Raw genomic sequence first — 17712 nt, 5'->3', positions numbered from 1 at the left:
TGCAGTGCCTTGCCCCTATCCGTTCACCTCACCTCATAGTCGATGTCCCCGACTCGCCGTGTGACCTTGAAGGGCCCTTACCATTTGGCGGCTAATTTAGAACTCGACGTGGGCAATAATACGAGCACTTTGTCTCCCGGCGTGAACTCTCTAAGGTGCACGCCCCTGTCATACAGCCGGCTTTGATGTTCTTGTGCCTGCCGCAAAGTCTCCTGGGTTAGGTGCATGAGGGTGTGGAGTTTTGCGTGCAGGTCAAGAATGTACTGGATTTCATTTTTACTAGGTGAAGATCCCTCCTCCCAATTTTCCTGTAGCACGTCCAGAATGCCACACGGCTTACGCCCATATAAAAATTCAAAGGGAGAAAACCCCGTGGAGGCTTGCGGGACCTCTCGTACTGCGAATAACAGGGGCTCGAGCCACTTATCCCAATTACACACATCTTCACTTACGAATTTCCAGATTATGTTTTTGAGTGTTTAAATCGCTGTACTAAGCCATCCATTTGTGGGTGATAGACACTGGTGCGGATAGACTTAATCCCCAGTAACCCATACAGTTCATGCAGTGTGCGTGACATAAACGAGGTGCCTTGGTCTGTCAGGATTTCCTTTGGAATCTCGACCCAGGAGATAAAGCGGAAGAGCGCTTCCACAATAGTGTGTGCTGATATATTGCGGAGAGACACTGCTTCCAGATATCGCATTGCATAGTCCACTAGAACTAAAATAAAGCAATATCCCCGTGCTGACCAATCTAATGGCCTGACGAGATCCATCCCAATTCACTCAAACGGGGTCTCGATTAGAGGAAGAGGGTGCAATGGCGCTTTTGGAGTGGCTGCGGGATTTACTAATTGGCATTCACGGGATGCCGCACACCACCAACAGACATCCCCGCGAATCCCTAGCCAATAGAGCCAGGCCATTATTTGGGCTAGTGTTTTATCTGGCCCTAAGTGTCCAGCCATGGGATTAAAGTGAGCCACATGGAATATGAGTTCCCTATGGCTCTTTGGGATTAACAACTGGGTTATTTGTTCCTTAGTTTGAGTGTTCTGCATCACTCAGTACAATCTATCTTTAATAAAAGCAAAATAGGGGGAGGTCGGTGCCACGCTTGGCTGAAGAATTTGACCATCAATTGCTCTCACTTGGTCAAACGCATGCCGCAGAGTATCATCTCATGACTGCTCTAACGGGAAATCCCCAAGGGAATCCCCGAGAGAGGGAGGAGGAGCAGGCTACTCCTCACTCTGATGCGGTGTTGACGTAGACGGCTCTGTGACAGCTTCTCCAGTCAATGCCACACTGGGATCTTCCCGGGACCTACTAGTGCAGGACCCACTACATGTTAAATATTCCATTAGTTTTTTTTTTTAGATATTTTTTTGGGCTTTTTGCACCTTTATTGGATAGGACAGTGTAGAGACAGGAAATGAGCGGGAGAGAGAGAGACGGGAAGGGATCGGGAAATGACCTCGGGCCGGAATCGAACCCGGGTCGCCCGCATTCATGGTATGGCGCCTTAACCACCTGAGCCACGACGCCCCCATTCCATTAGTTTTTTAAACCCCGGCCAATCAGTACCCAAAATCAATGAGTGGGTGAGACGAGGACTAACCACCGCCTTTACTCTATGCATTTGGCCCCAGAATAGAATACGGACAGACACGAAGGGATAATTGTGAACATCCCCATGCACACACAACACTTTCACCGCTTGTGCTCTCCCCAATGCCTCACCTTGCACCAGGCGTCAGTGAATTGAGGTCTGATTACAACCGGAATCCACCAAAGCGTGATATGTAGCCCATTGAATACTCACTGGTATGCAATACGTTACGGCCCAATCGGGGGCAGTTTCTGGTGTGTCGGGGATCCGGATTACAGCTCCCACCTCCCTTGCAGAGCTCTGACTCTGGAGATGCTCCGATTCCCCACCGCGCCAGCACACCGGCCCAGGCTTTCCCTCTGCACTGGTGTTATGGGTGTCACTCATCTGAGGGGGAGACAACACAGACACGGAAGAGGGAGATGGGAGGACACCACGAGTGCAACGGGCCAGCTGGGGAGGAGCCTGCCGCTGCCTCCGTGGCAGGGGAACGGCATGGGGAGGGGGACGAGAGACGGGGGGAAAGAGAGAGAAGAGAAGTGAGGGGAGACGTCTCATCTGCCTGCCGTCGGAGCTGCCTCCAGATGGTCCTCTGCCAGCTCGATGGCTCATTCCAGCGATGCTGGGTGATCACAGTGGACTCATTCCGCCATTCCTTCCGGAAGTCAAGAGATAAACTGTTCCAGTGCCACCAGATCGATGATCTCATCAGCGTCATGGTCTTCCACCCTCAGCCCCTGCCAGCAGGCATCCTGGAGTTGCTGGCCGAATGCAAATGGCTGGTCGACCTCCTCCAATGCCAGTGTCCGGAAGTGCTGGCGATGTTGCTCCGGGGAGCGGCCGATCCGCTGCAGGATGGCTTTCCTCAGGTCAGCATACACCAGTCGGCTGTCAGCAGGGAGCTGCTGCACTGCAAGCTGCACCTCGCTAGTCAGGAGCGGGAGGAGGCGTGCTGTGCGCTGCTCCAGTGGCCACCCCCATGCCTCGGCTGCTTGCTTGAAGAGGGCGAGGAACGCTTCGGGATTGTCCTGCGGTCCCATCTTCATGAGGGTGCAGGCAGCGGTGCCCGACACCCCTGCTGACGCGAGCAGGTGCTGGAACGCCTGGTGATTTTCTTGCTGGACCAGCATCAAGGCTTCGAAGCGTTGCTCCTGTTCCTTTCGGAGGGTGATCAGCATTTGATGCTGGTTCTGCTGGGTGGTAGCGAGGGCAAGGATGAGCTCTTCGAATGGGGAGGACTCCATGGGGTGGTTCCCTTCTGTGCTCCTGGGTTTCAGCACCGCTGTAACAGTTCCTGATGTGGGTGGAGCACAGAAGCATGGCAGGCGAGAGTTGATGTTTACACAAACCACTTTATTTAGGTTTGTGGGTGTTTGGAAAAAACAGCGTGGTCTAGGTTTGTGGGTGATTGGAAAGAACAGCGTGAAAGCATTGTGTGAGGTGTGTGAGATGTATTAGTGTGTGAGGGGAGAGGTTTATTGAAACTCACTCGTTTACAATGACCTCATTTAGGTAATGCATTTATACAAAGTGACATACAATTGAGACAGGATACAACTCAGCTATTGAGGGTTAAAAACCTTGCTCAAGGACCCAGCAGAGGCAGCTCGGTGATGCTGGGATTTAAACTTACAACCTTTCAATTGGTCACCTAATGCCTTAAACAAATAATTTAGAAGGTTTCAGAATGACAAAACCTGAAAAAGAGAGATGTTCATATCATCAACAGCTTAAAGCCTGTAGACCAGAAGCTAGATTTATTAGTTAACATGACACCACAGTGCTTTTAAATGCTGGATTGTGATTGGTCAGAAGGTGTTGATTGATGTTCTAAAATAGCAGCTCTGAAAGTAATGAAGCTGCAAATTACAGGTTTATATAATGCATTTGTTCTAGCACATACAGTATATTTTTTTCTAACAGCTCATTCATAGGGACTTGTAAAGTGGATACTCCACATAAACAGATCTTAAAAATGGGTGTAATCTCTTCTCTGTTGGGAGATGTAGATGTAATTGTGGCAGCGTGGGGGGGGGATGGTCAAGTATCAGCTGTGGACGGAGAGGAGGCAGGTTGAACCGACAGCTAATACATGATGATTCTCACTTGTGTCTTATTATTGCCAGTCTACTTGTTTATGTCTCTTTGTGCTTTCAGTAGCTGCTGTAACCAGAGAGAGACAGAGAGAGAGAGCTGGTGGTGCTTGCAAACCATACACGAATGCATGCACATTCAAGTCAAGTCAAGTTTATTTGTATAGCACTTTTAACAATAAGCATTGTCACAAAGCAGCTTTACAGAATTTGAACAACTTAAAACATGAGCTAATTTTATCCCTAATCTATCCCCATTGAGCACGCCTGTGGTGACGGTGGCAAGGAAAAACTCCCTCAGACGACATGAGGAAGAAACCTCAAGAGGAACCAGACTCAAAAGGGAGCCCATCCTCATTTGGGCAACAACAGACAACATGACTATAACATTAGCAGTTTTAACATGAAGTCAAGGGTGGCATGGTGGTGTAATGGTTAGTGCTGTCACCTCACAGCAAGAAGGTCTGGGTTCGAGCCCCGTGGCCAGCGAGGGCCTTTCTGTGCGGAGTTTGCATGTTCTCCCAGTGTCCGCATGGGTTTCCTCTGGGTGCTCCGGTTTCCCCCACAGTCCAAAGACATGCAGGTTAGGTTAACTGGTGACTCTAACTTGACCGTAGGTGTGAATGTCAGTGTGAATGGTTGTCTGTGTCTATGTGTCAGCCCTGTGATGACCTGGCGACTTGTCCAGGGTGTACCCTGCCTTTCGCCTGTAGTCAGCTGGGATAGGCTCCAGCTTGCATGTGACCCTGTAGAACAGGATAAAGCGGCTAGAGATAATGAGATGAGACGAACATGAAGTCAGTTTCACTGATGTTATAACTCTTCATTAATGGAAACTTGAGTGCAAAACTGTTCATGACAACTGCAGTCCTAAAGTTAGCAAGTCAACTGTAGTCCTCAGCTATAAAAGCATTACTGTAAGAGTCCAGAGCGTCCTCCAGGTGTGACTTTCAACTGTCCACATGGGGCCGTCCTCCACAGGAGCGATGCGATGAGACTCCAACCAGACACAGGGCACCAGGATGGATCAGGCAGGTCTGAGGAGCAGAAGAGTTTCAGCATCTTGATCCCAGGGCCGACATATAACTCAGAGGGACATATTTGGGGGGAAGGGGGGGAGGAGAGAGGAAAATACAGGTTGTTAGGTATGCCCAATGTCACCTCAATAAGTAGGAACAGTATATATATTGCACTGAGTACAAACAGGGACTCCAGCAAAACTAACTATGACAGCATAACTAAAAAGGGAGAGCCAGAAGGTAACACAGGCATGAGGGAGCCCTGGGACATAAAGCAGCAGCCACTACACCATCAACAAACTCGAGTGAGCAAACGAGTGGGGACTGACAGCATCCATGCATCTCAGTTTACCAAAACACTCTGTCTGAGGACCCTCCAGATCTACTCCTTTACCTCATAAACACCATTAACAAAAGGCTTGACTAAACAGATATGTTTTCAGCCGAGACTTAAACACTGAGACTGTGTCCGATTCCCAAACATTACTTGGAAGGCTGTGGGGCTTTGTAAGAAAAGGCTCTGCCCCTAATGTAGCCTTCCCTATATGAGGTACCAGCAAATAGCTTGCACCTTTTGATCGAAGTAGGTGTAGCGGGTCATAGAGGACCAGAAGTTCACTCAGGTACTCTGGTGCGAGACCATTCAGTGCTTTAAAGGTCAATAGTAGTATTTTATAATCAATACGAAATTTGATTGGGAGCCAATGCAGTGTGGTTAAGACAGGGATGATGTGGTCATATTTTCTAGTTCTCATAAGGACTCTTGCTGCTGCATTTTGAACTAACTGAAGCTTGTTTATGCACTTATTGGAACAACCAGACAGTAAGGCATTACAATAATCCAACCTGGAGGTAACGAAAGCATGAATTAGTTTTTCAGCTTCATGTGGTGACATTAAATTTCTTATCTTAGCAATATTTATGAGATGAAAGAAAGCTATCTGGGTAATGTTATCAATGTGAGTTTCGAATGAAAGATTGGGGTCAATAATCACTCCAAGGTCTTTTACTGCTGCACGTGAAGAAACAGAAAGGCCATCCAGAGTTACTGTGTAATCAGAAAACTTACTTCTAGCTGCATGTGGTCCTAGTACACAGACATGCCACAGAGTGTGAACTTTAACATGACAGAGCAAACCCTGTTTCTCTTTCGATTACGTTCATTATGTCTTATATTGAATATGGTTAGTTTTTTTCTTTTTTTATCAGACATCTAATTTTTAGGTTTGTTTACCTGACGTTTCGACGTACGACTGTCGTCTTCCTCAGAGTGTCACTGGATGTTGTTGGTGACGCATCTTATCAGCTGATGTTTCCAAAGGCGTGACCTTCCTGTCTGGTTTGACAGGTCGGTCACGCCTTCTACTGTCTGTTCGTCCCCTGCAAGATGGCACTCCAGGTATGGGAGAGCATGTATGCTCCCTCATCTCGGTTGATGGTCCCCCGGACGCATCCCAAGGGAGGTTTTCTGGGCATGCCCCACTGGGAGGAGACCCCGGGTCTGACCCAGGACACGCTGGAGAGATTGCATCTCTCAGCTGGCCTGGGAACGCCTTGGTATTCCCCCAGAAGAGCTGGTGGAGGTGGCTGGGGAGAGGGAAGTCTGGGCTGCTCTGCTTAGGCTGCTACCCCCATGACCCGGATCTGGATAAGCGGTAGAAGATGGATGGATGGATGGATGGATATTTGTTAAAAAAATTTTTCAAAAGATGCATGAGAGATATGGATCAAGAGAGGAATGAGAGCCCACAGAGACTGCTTATGTATAAGGTGCAGAATTTTGCGCTACACCCCTGCCTACCATATATGACCTTGTTTTTGTATTATGGCTTTGAGTATTGTGTGTATACTTACAGTACAATAAACTTCTTGCGCTTGCAAACTTCTGTGGCTTACCCTCCTTGTGGAGGGTGTCAGTGATTGTCTTCTGAACAGCTATCAAGTCACCACATCAAAATCTTCAACTTGTGTATTAGATCCCTTACTTACACAGCTCTTCAAACAGATAATACCAGAAGCAATTCAACCTCTTCTAAAAATAATCAATTCTTCCCTTAGAATTGGCTATGTACCTAAATCCTTTAAAGGTCATAGGCAATGGTCGGAGGTGAAATGTAGAATATCAACTTTATTATTTACAACCCTGGTTCCAAAAAAGTTGGGACAAAGTACAAATTGTAAATAAAAACGGAATGCAATAATTTACAAATCTCAAAAACTGATACTGTATTCACAATAGAGCATAGACAACATATCAAATGTCAAAAGTGAGACATTTTGAAATTTCATGCCAAATATTTGCTCATTTGAAATTTCATGACAGCAACACATCTCAAAAAAGTTGGGACAGGGGCAATAAGAGGCTGGAAAAGTTAAAGGTATGAAAAAGGAACAGCTGGAGGACCAAATTGCAACTCATTAGGTCAGTTGGCAATAGGTCATTAACATGACTGGGTATAAAAAGAGCATCTTGGAGTGGCAGCGGCTCTCAGAAGTAAAGATGGGAAGAGGATCACCAATCCCCCTAATTCTGTGCCGACAAATAGTGGAGCAATATCAGAAAGGAGTTCGACAGTGTAAAATTGCAAAGAGTTTGAACATATCATCATCTACAGTGCATAATATCATCAAAAGATCCAGAGAATCTGGAAGAATCTCTGTGCGTAAGGGTCAAGGCCGGAAAACCATACTGGGTGCCTGTGATCTTTGGGCCCTTAGATGGCACTGCATCACATACAGGCATGCTTCTATATTGGAAATCACAAAATGGGTTCAGGAATATTTCCAGAGAACATTATCTGTGAACACAATTCACCGTGCCATCCGCTGTTGCCAGCTAAAACTCTATAGTTCAAAGAAGAAGCCGTATCTAAACATGATCCAGAAGCACAGACGTCTTCTCTGGGCCAAGGCTCATTTAAAATGGACTGTGGCAAAGTGGAAAACTGTTCTGTGGTCAGACGAATCAAAATTTGAAGTTCTTTATGGAAATCAGGGACGCCGTGTCATTCGGACTAAAGAGGAGAAGGGCGACTCAATTTGTCATCAGCGCTCAGTTCAGAAGCCTGCATCTCTGATGGTATGGGGTTGCATTACTGCATGTGGCATGGGCAGCTTACACATCTGGAAAGACACCATCAATGCTGAAAGGTATATCCAGGTTCTAGAGCAACATATGCTTCCATCCGGATGACGTCTCTTTCAGGGAAGACCTTGCATTTTCCAACATGACAATGCCAAACCACATACTGCATCAATTACAGCATCATGGCTGCGTAGAAGAAGGGTCCGGGTACTGAACTGGCCAGCCTGCAGTCCAGATCTTTCACCCATAGAAAACATTTGGCGCATCATAAAACGGAAGATACGACAAAAAAGACCTAAGACAGTTGAGCAACTAGAATCCTACATTAGACAAGAATGGGTTAACATTCCTATCCCTAAACTTGAGCAACTTGTCTCCTCAGTCCCCAGATGTTTACAGACTGTTGTAAAGAGAAAAGGGGCTGTCTCACAGTGGTAAACATGGCCTTGTCCCAACTTTTTTGAGATATGTTGTTGTCACGAAATTTAAAATCACCTAATTTTTCTCTTAAAATGATGCATTTTCTCAGTTTAAACATTTGATATGTCATCTATGTTCTATTCTGAATAAAATATGGAATTTTGAAACTTCCACATCATTGCATTCCGTTTTTATTTACAATTTGTACTTTGTCCAAACTTTTTTGGAATTGGGGTTGTAGAAGAATGACCCAAAAAGCGAATTCAATCTTCTTAGTGTCTAATTTGCACCCTAAAATTGAATAAAATGGTTAAAATATACTGTTTTGCCAAATTTCCAAAGGTTTGTTTACATCTCACTTTTGCGCACTTTCACCGCCATGGGACCGTTGTCATGTCATCATTTAAGGCAAATAGACTGGGAGCAGTTCTGTGTTTACCTGCGAACCGAGCACATGTGTATGGACGTTGGTCATGAGAGGTTGTGTAAAATGTCTGAAAGTGCGAGCGATTTTGAAGTAGGAACTCTCCAAATTGAATATCGAGAGATGAAACCATGTATGTATGAACCTATGGCCGTTGTGAAGCAATCAGTGAATGTGGCTCACTGGTTTGACCGTGTGGCCTCGGAATCAGACAGCGACTCGGCCGACTCTGATCGCGGTGACCCCGGACCTCAACAAGACTCGCGCCCAAACGATTTATCCTGGTAGTTATAATAAATTCCTACTTTCGTCGTAATACTAAATAAGAGCCCTTTTGAAGAATAATTAAACTGCCCTCCCTAGTGGATATAGGGAACAATTACTGGACAGTGCACTGGTAGGCCACATTAGCCTGCCATCTGCGGCATTATACTATTTATAGCCGACTCTAAGTGAGGAAATATCCCTTTGTCTCATTTCCACAATGATTGTACAGGATCCCTCAGGATTCTTGACTTGTCAATTGCAAGCAAAAATAAAAATGTTTACCTCCAATCTTCTCCTTTTTGCTTGAGCATTGCTGGTCTGTTTCTTCTTTTACTGCTTGATTTTGTTTCACTTGCACAATCCACTCTCTCCGCCTCATCTCCTCTTTCGGAAAAAGCAACCCACTCGTTCCGTCTTTCTCCTTTTTTGGAAAAAGCCAACCCTCTCACTCCGCCTCTTCTCCTTTTTCGGAAAAAGCCAACCCACTCGATCCACCTCTTCTCCTTTTTCAGAAAAAGCCAATCCACTCTCTCTGCCTCTTCTCCTCTCTCGGAAAAAGGTAAAAACTTCTTCCTGAACCAGTACCATTGTTACAGTGCATTGCAAGGCATGGGGGTTTTTCTATGGAAATTCCCAAACGCACGTCTGCACTCAAGCCGAACGGCAATGAAAATACACAGAAGTGGACTCAATTCAAGCGGTTTGTTTGTCTTAAATAAGGTCACGCACCGAGTGGTAACAAAAATAGCCGAACAGAAATTCGCCACGATCTGCACTAACTTATTTTAATTATTACTTATTAACAATACTTCTTGGGACCAGAAGAAAATTACAGAGGGTTTTTTAACATATAAAGTTTGAAATGTGTATAAAATTAAAACCGTTGCCTTTGACCTTTAAACTAGCAGTTATCAAACTCCTGATTAAAAAACCTGACCTCAACCCCTGTCAGCTGTCCAATTATAGGCAAATATTAAACCTCCCCTTTTTTCTCCAAGCTATGAGAAAAAGCCATGGCACAGCAGTTCTGCTCATATCTACATAGGAATTGTTAGGGTTTTGCTGGGATACGAACCTGGTTCGTTGGTGTGATGATCCAGCAAACCCCCACTAGGCCACCAGGGGAATGACTCAAATACAGAGGCGTGAGGCGGAAGTAGAAAAAGTAACAAAAGGTTTATTTATACTATGTACACTATATACAATCCAGGGCAAAACAAAAAAAACAAAAACAAAGAGTATAATTCAAAAAGAAAAAGGCAAAAATGCAAAAGCTCAGAAGATCCACAAAACACAGTACAAAGGAAACTGGAGATAAACATAACAGCACAAAGACTCCGTGACAAGAGGACTGAACTCAGGGGTATAAATACACAAACTAATTAAGGACACAGGTGAAGATAATTAGGACTAACAGGCAATTAACAAAAAAAAAAACACAAAACACAGGAACAGTGGCGGCCTCTAGAGGCCAAAATAAATATGACACGAAAAGGAAATAACAGCGGCCTCTAGAGGCCAAAACAGTCCAAGTCCTAACAGGACCCCCCCCTCTAGGAGCGTCTCCTGACGTTCCCAGGGCGATCCGGATGGGCCGAATGGAAGTCCCGACACAGTTCTTTATCCAGGACATCCCGAGCAGGAACCCAGCAGCGCTCCTCAGGACCATAGCCCTCCCAGTCCACCAGATATTGCAACCCGCCGCGGACCCGGCGGGAGTCAAGCAGGCGATGCACAGTGAACACAGTCTGCCCCTGGAAGATGCGGGGGGGTGGGGGGTTCCTAGGGGCAGGGGCATACGTAGACGTCAGTACAGGCCGCAACAGGGAAACATGGAAAGTAGGGTTGATCCTCAGAGTCCGGGGCAACTGAAGCCGGTAGGAGACAGGGTTCACCCTGCGCACCACCTTGAAGGGGCCAATGTAGCGAGGAGCAAGCTTGCGGTTCTCCACCCGCAGCGGAAGGTCCTTAGTGGACAGCCAAACCCGCTGCCCAGGGCGGAAAGTGTGTGCAGGTCTTCTGTGGCGGTTGGCCTGAGTCTGGTTGGTTCTGGAGGTCTGTATGAGGGTCTTCCTGACCTTGCTCCAGGTCTTGCGACACCGTCTCACATATTGGTTGACCGAGGGCACCCCCGCGTCCTCCTCCTGGTCCGGGAACAGAGGTGGCTGGAACCCGAATTGGCACTGGAATGGCGACAGCTTGGTGGCCGATGACTGCAGGGTGTTGTGGGCGTACTCTGCCCATGGCAGCCAGGTGCTCCACGATGTCGGGTTATCCATAGCCAGGCCTCGCAGGGTGGTTTCCAGGTCCTGGTTGAGCCTCTCCGTCTGACCATTGGACTGTGGGTGAAACCCAGAGGAGAGGCTGGCAGTGGCTCCGATGACCTTGCAGAACCCGTGCCACACTCGGGAGGAGAACTGGGGCCCTCGGTCTGAGACGATGTCCTGTGGAAGACCAAAGACTCGGAAGACATGATTAAATATAAGTTTCGCTGTTTCAAGAGCAGAGGGGAGTTTGCACAGAGGTATGAAGCGGCAGGCCTTGGAGAATCTGTCAACAATGACCAAAATGACCATGTTACCTTGTGACTCAGGGAGACCCGTGATGAAGTCGACTGCCACGTGGGACCAGGGACGCCGGGGAATGGTCAGAGGATGCAGGAGACCCTGGGGACGCTGTCGTGGGTTCTTGGTTCTGGTGCAAACCTCACAGGACAGGACAAATGACCTTACTTCCTGCTCCATGTTAGGCCACCAGAAGCGTCTTTTCAGGAAGTCCAGGGTCCTCCGAGCTCCCGGGTGGGCGGTGAGAGGGGAAGAGTGACCCCACTGGAGAACCTTGGCCCGGGCTTGATGTGGGACGTACAAGAGGCCCGGTGGCCCCGTCCCAGGACCGGGGTCCTGGCGTTGGGCTCGTCGAACAGCCTCCTCAATACCCCAGCGGACAGGGGCCACAATCCGGGACACCGGGATAATAGGCCCGACTTCATTCTCCCTGTTAGTGGCAGAGAACAGCCTGGACAGTGCGTCAGGTTTGGTGTTCTTGGAGCCGGGACGGTATGAGAGGGTGAAGTCAAACCGACTGAAAAACAGGGCCCACCTAGCCTGTCGAGGGTTCAGTCTCTTGGCTTGCTGGAGGTACTCCAGGTTCTTGTGGTCAATCCAAACCAGGAATGGATGTTGCGCTCCCTCCAGCCAGTGCCTCCACTCCTCAAGGGCCAGTTTGACCGCTAGCAGTTCTCGATCCCCCACATCGTACCGGGACTCCGCAGGACTCAGGCGGTGGGAGAAGTAAGCGCAGGGGTGCAGCTTTCCTTCCGAACGTTGAGAGAGTACCGCGCCGACACCACTGTCCGAGGCGTCCACCTCCACGATGAATGGTTGGGAGGTGTCCGGGAGGACCAGAATGGGTGCCGTGCAGAAGCGGGCCTTGAGGTCTTTGAACGCCTTTTCTGCCTGAGGAGACCAGCCATAAGATCCACCTGTCCCTTTGGTGAGGTCTGACATGGGTGCTGCCACAGAACTGAAGTTCCTGATGAACTTGCGGTAGAAGTTAGCGAATCCTAAGAACCGCTGAACCTCCTTAAGGGACTTGGGAGTAGGCCAGTCCCGGACGGCCAGGGTCTTGGCAGGGTCCATTTGGAGTTGGCCTGTCCGTACAATAAATCCCAGAAAGGAGACCTCGGGAACATGAAATTCGCATTTCTGGGCCTTGGCGAACAGATTGTTCTGTAGCAGCCTCTGGAGAACCTGGCGGACATGGTGGCGGTGCTCCTGCACGGTCTTGGAAAAGATAAGGATGTCATCGAGGTAGACAAAGACGTACAGGTTAATCATGTCCCTTAAGACGTCGTTGATTAGGGCCTGAAAAACAGCTGGTGCGTTGGTGAGTCCAAAGGGCATTACCTGGTATTCGTAGTGCCCAGACGGGGTGTTAAAGGCAGTCTTCCACTTGTCTCCCTGTCGGATACGGATGAGGTGGTATGCGTTCCGTAGGTCCAACTTGGTGAAGACGGTGGCGCCTTGGAGCAGGTCGAAAGCAGTGGACATCAGCGGAAGGGGATATCGGTTGCGCACAGTGATCTTGTTCAGGCCCCTGTAGTCAATACATGGTCGAAGCCCCCCATCCTTCTTGCCGACAAAGAAGAAGCCGGCACCAGCAGGTGAGGTGGAGGGTCGAATGAACCCAGAGACCAGGGCGTCTTTGAGGTATTCCTCCATAGCCTTGCGTTCTGGCTGAGAGAGGGAAAACAGTCTGCCACGAGGAGGGGTAGTCCCAGGGAGCAAGTCGATGGCACAGTCGTAGGCCCAGTGCGGAGGAAGAACGGCGGCCCTGCTCTTGCTGAATACCTCCTTGAGATCCCAGTACTCTGTGGGAACTTGAGATAACTCGGTGAGATCAGGGGGCTCGGCAGGAGACACAGGAGAGCTAGAGAGCAGACAAGAGGCATGGCATGCAGGGCCCCATTCCACAACCTGGCTTGTTACCCAGTCTATGCGAGGGTTGTGGCGAGTAAGCCAAGGAAGGCCTAGAATAACTGGGAACTCAGGTGAAGGAATCAGGTGCAGGGATATTTCTTCCTTGTGACCTTGAGACTGGAGGAAGACTGGAGAAGTAACTTGAGTGACTCTTCCATCACCTAACGCTTGGCCATCGAGGGCAGACACAGACAGAGGGACTTCAAGAGGTGCAGTAGGTATATTGATGCTTTGGGCGAAGTGAATATCCATAAAGTTCCCAGCCGCCCCTGAGTCTATCAAAGCTTGACAAGAGTGGACAGACTCACCCCAGGAGATGGAGACCGGGATGTAGATTCCTTGGCCAGGGAGTCCGGGAGAGAGGGTAGGCCCCGTCACAACCCTCCCTCGGCTGGACGGGGCGGTCCTTTTCCCAAGAGTTCGGGACATGATGCTCGGAAGTGACCAGGCTTGCCACAGTAGATGCAGCACTTGTCCCTCCTTCTGCGCTCCCTCTCAGATGCGGAGAGGCGAGTACGACCCACTTGCATGGGTTCTGGACAGTCACTGAAGGAGGTAGACGGTCTCCAGGTAGAGGTAGGGAGGCTGGGGGGGCTCAAGGCTTGGTGGCGTTCTCTCATCCTGTTGTCCAGACGAATAGCATGTGAGATGAGGGTTTCGAGGTCACTTGGGCATCCAATAGAGGCCAGACCGTCCTTGATGGGGTCAGACAGACCATGGTGGAAGGCTGACACCAGGGCAGTCTCGTTCCATCCACTTACTGCTGCGAGTGTTCGGAACGAGATGGCGTAATCTGCGACGCTTCCTCCTTGCCGGATGGACATGAGCTTTCGGGCTGCGTCGGTACTGATGTCTGCCTGATCGAAGACCCGAAGCATCTCTTCAGAAAACAGCTGGAAATCAAAGCACTCAGGTCCCTGTCTTTGCCAGATAGCAGTAGCCCAGGCTCGCGCCTTACCAGCTAATAAGGTGATCACAAAGGCAATCTTGCGGCGATCCGTAGTGTAGGTGGTAGGCTGAAGCTCAAAGGTGAGTTGACACTGGGTAAGGAACTCTCGGCACTCACTGTGCTTGCCGTCATACCTCTGTGGTGCAGGAAGGCTGGGTTCGCGAGGTGAAGAAGGCAGCATGGCAGGAGGCACTGGAGCAGGAGTGGGAGCTGGATCAGGAGCAGGAGATGCAGGCAGAGATGTCAGCTGTGCCAGGGTTTTCCCAATTTGCTGAAGCAGTTCCTCGTGGCGAGCAAGGGCCTCACGTTGGCTGGTGAGCGTACGTCCATGAGCGTCCATGGTCGCTCTGAAGCGTGTCAAAGCTGCCATAATTCCCTGAAGGTTGGCCGGGTAGACAGTTGAAGCAGCCTCTGCTGAGTCGGTCATGACGGAGTCTTTCTGTTAGGGTTTTGCTGGGATACGAACCTGGTTCGTTGGTGTGATGATCCAGCAAACCCCCACTAGGCCACCAGGGGAATGACTCAAATGCAGAGGCATGAGGCGGAAGTAGAAAAAGTAACAAAAGGTTTATTTATACTATGTACACTATATACAATCCAGGGCAAAACAAAAAAAACAAAAACAAAGAGTATAATTCAAAAAGAAAAAGGCAAAAATGCAAAAGCTCAGAAGATCCACAAAACACAGTACAAAGGAAACTGGAGATAAACATAACAGCACAAAGATTCCGTGACAAGAGGACTGAACTCAGGGGTATAAATACACAAACTAATTAAGGACACAGGTGAAGATAATTAGGACTAACAGGCAATTAACAAAAAAAAACACAAAACACAGGAACAGTGGCGGCCTCTAGAGGCCAAAATAAATATGACACGAAAAGGAAATAACAGCGGCCTCTAGAGGCCAAAACAGTCCAAGTCCTAACAGGAATAACATCCATGAAATGTATCAGAAAGGATTTAGACCTCATCATAGCACAGAAACAGCACTGGTTAAAGTAATAAATGACCTACTGTTGTCTCCTGAGTTTCCCTCTCAGGAGTCTCTTGAGTCTCCCTTTTTACAGTGATGCTGTTGAAATCTAGATTCTCAAACCTTACATAATGGTAGGTTTTACTGAATTATTCATTAGCACTATCAGCTTATCCACTGGAAGTTTGGTGTGTAGGTATCATGCCGCCATCTTGTGTCAGAACCACAATTCCCAGGCAACTTCCGCGTGACCTACGTCACGCGTGGGCGGGATCATCTACGTCAGTCCGCCATGCACGCATAAATCCAAGCGGAAGCTCTGCCATTTTGTCTCTCGCCTCTGGTTTCCGAGGAGTCTGGATGCATAAAGAGATGCTCTCCAACCCGAAAACACTTCTTCCTTGCAAGATTCACCATCCAGCGCGTTCTGTGCCTAACCACTGGCCAAGGTAAAAGTCCAGAATAGCGCGATCTTTAAACTCAACCTGAGTTACAACCGGTTTACTTGTATTAGAAGTGACGTCACGACTGCAGCCCAGGCAGTTAAAAGTTAAGAAGCGATTGAACCCTTTTTAACTCAAAAGCGCTGTGCATCTTATTCTGATCAGAGACTTTTCCTCACGAACGCTGAGGTTTGGACCAAGAATCCTCTGCTTTCTACGGGAACCACCCAAGTGCTCCACTGGACCCGAAAGTTTCTACGCCTCCATCACGAGCGGCTCACGTGCTCCCACGGCGAGGCCCGAGACTACACCGGCGAATAGTTCTTCATATCTTGCTAAAGGCAGGATTAAGTAAGATTTTGGCATTTGGGCATAATTAGGATAGTCTTAGGAATTTGCTTTTATTTGAAATAGTGTGAATTTAAACCCAGGTTTATCTGTTACACTGTTAGACACGCAGCATGTTGATTTATTTTGGTTCTATGTTCTCTCAATTGTTTAATAGGCTGTGCATGCTCCTCTCTGACTAACACTAATTTCCTTATCATACATTTTGACCTTGTCAAGGTTTCAGTGAGTTTGGTAATGTTATGAGTGTGGAATCTTTTTGTTACTGAGAAAACACATGCTCAACAGGCCTGACCAGGCCTGATACACTTTAGATAGCTTCCCTTTGTCTTTAGCAACACGTTCTCAGTAGGCCTCACCAGGCCTAACAAACACACTTTAGCTAGGCCATAGGGCCTTTCACAAACACACACTAGCAACACAAGGCTAATCTAGGCCTCCACTACGTGTAGTTAGCTACACGAGGCTAAACACATGGTCAAGTCCTTCACACACACACACACACACACACACACGTTAGCAACAGAGCTAATCCTTTGTTCTATTTAGATAACATTCTTTTGTTTTAGCTAGCAACAAGCTAGGCCATATACACACACACATACCACACATGTATATACACACCTCACTGCTTGTATATATTGATTTATTATTTTTATCTTTGTTATAATAAATTCATTTATTAAACAAACTGTGTTTGTGTGAACAACATATGAAGTCCCCAGTCTCTCGAAGAATTCAAAAAGGTGCATATAAAAGTTATGTAATATGGTAAGTGATCGTAATAATTTGGAAATATACCATAATTTAGCTGTTTGGTAATTTATTATTAAGCACCAGGATTAATGGTATGATTCCCTAAATGATTCATTGAACGATTCACTATACGATTCACTAAATGATTCATTGAACGATTCACTAAATGATTCATTGAACGATTCACTATACGATTCACTAAATGATTCATTGAACGATTCACTTCAAATGAGTGATTCTATGGTATGATTCAATTCAAATTAGTCAAAGTAAACGATTCAATGAGATTGATTCATTTTAATTATTATCCTTCAAATTTAATGAGACTGATTTAATGAGATTGATCACTTAATATCAATAATTAACTGATTGCACCCACAGTAAATTGGTGCCCCGTGTGAGGAGATTGGTTTGTTGACTTCTGGAATATTGTTCAACAACAAATAAACTCCGTTTAATTCAGCAACTGCCAAGGTATAACACAGGTGACTTTAATGGTGAATCATTAACAGTGTGTTAATCACAGAGCTGAAATTCAGCTGTCAACCACAGTTAGCTGATAAACTGGTTTAATTGATTAGTACATTAGAGTAATATCTAATCCAGGTACTTAATTAATATTATTAACAATCATTGTTAACTAATATATTATTAATTGAGCTAATTAATACAAGTGAAACATTAGTGAAAAACAAAGTAGCTAAGAAACCACAAATCAATTATTTAGCAACTTGGATTAAATTAAATTCTAACCTAATCAACACCTAGTATTTAATTTCCTTGAAGTTAATTAATACATTTCGAACAAAATGTCGCATTCCCCATCAAGTGAGTCAGAAG

This window comes from Neoarius graeffei, chromosome 20 (assembly GCF_027579695.1).
Source record: "Neoarius graeffei isolate fNeoGra1 chromosome 20, fNeoGra1.pri, whole genome shotgun sequence".
NCBI lineage: Eukaryota > Metazoa > Chordata > Actinopteri > Siluriformes > Ariidae > Neoarius > Neoarius graeffei.
This window is presented reverse-complemented; position numbering follows the sequence as displayed.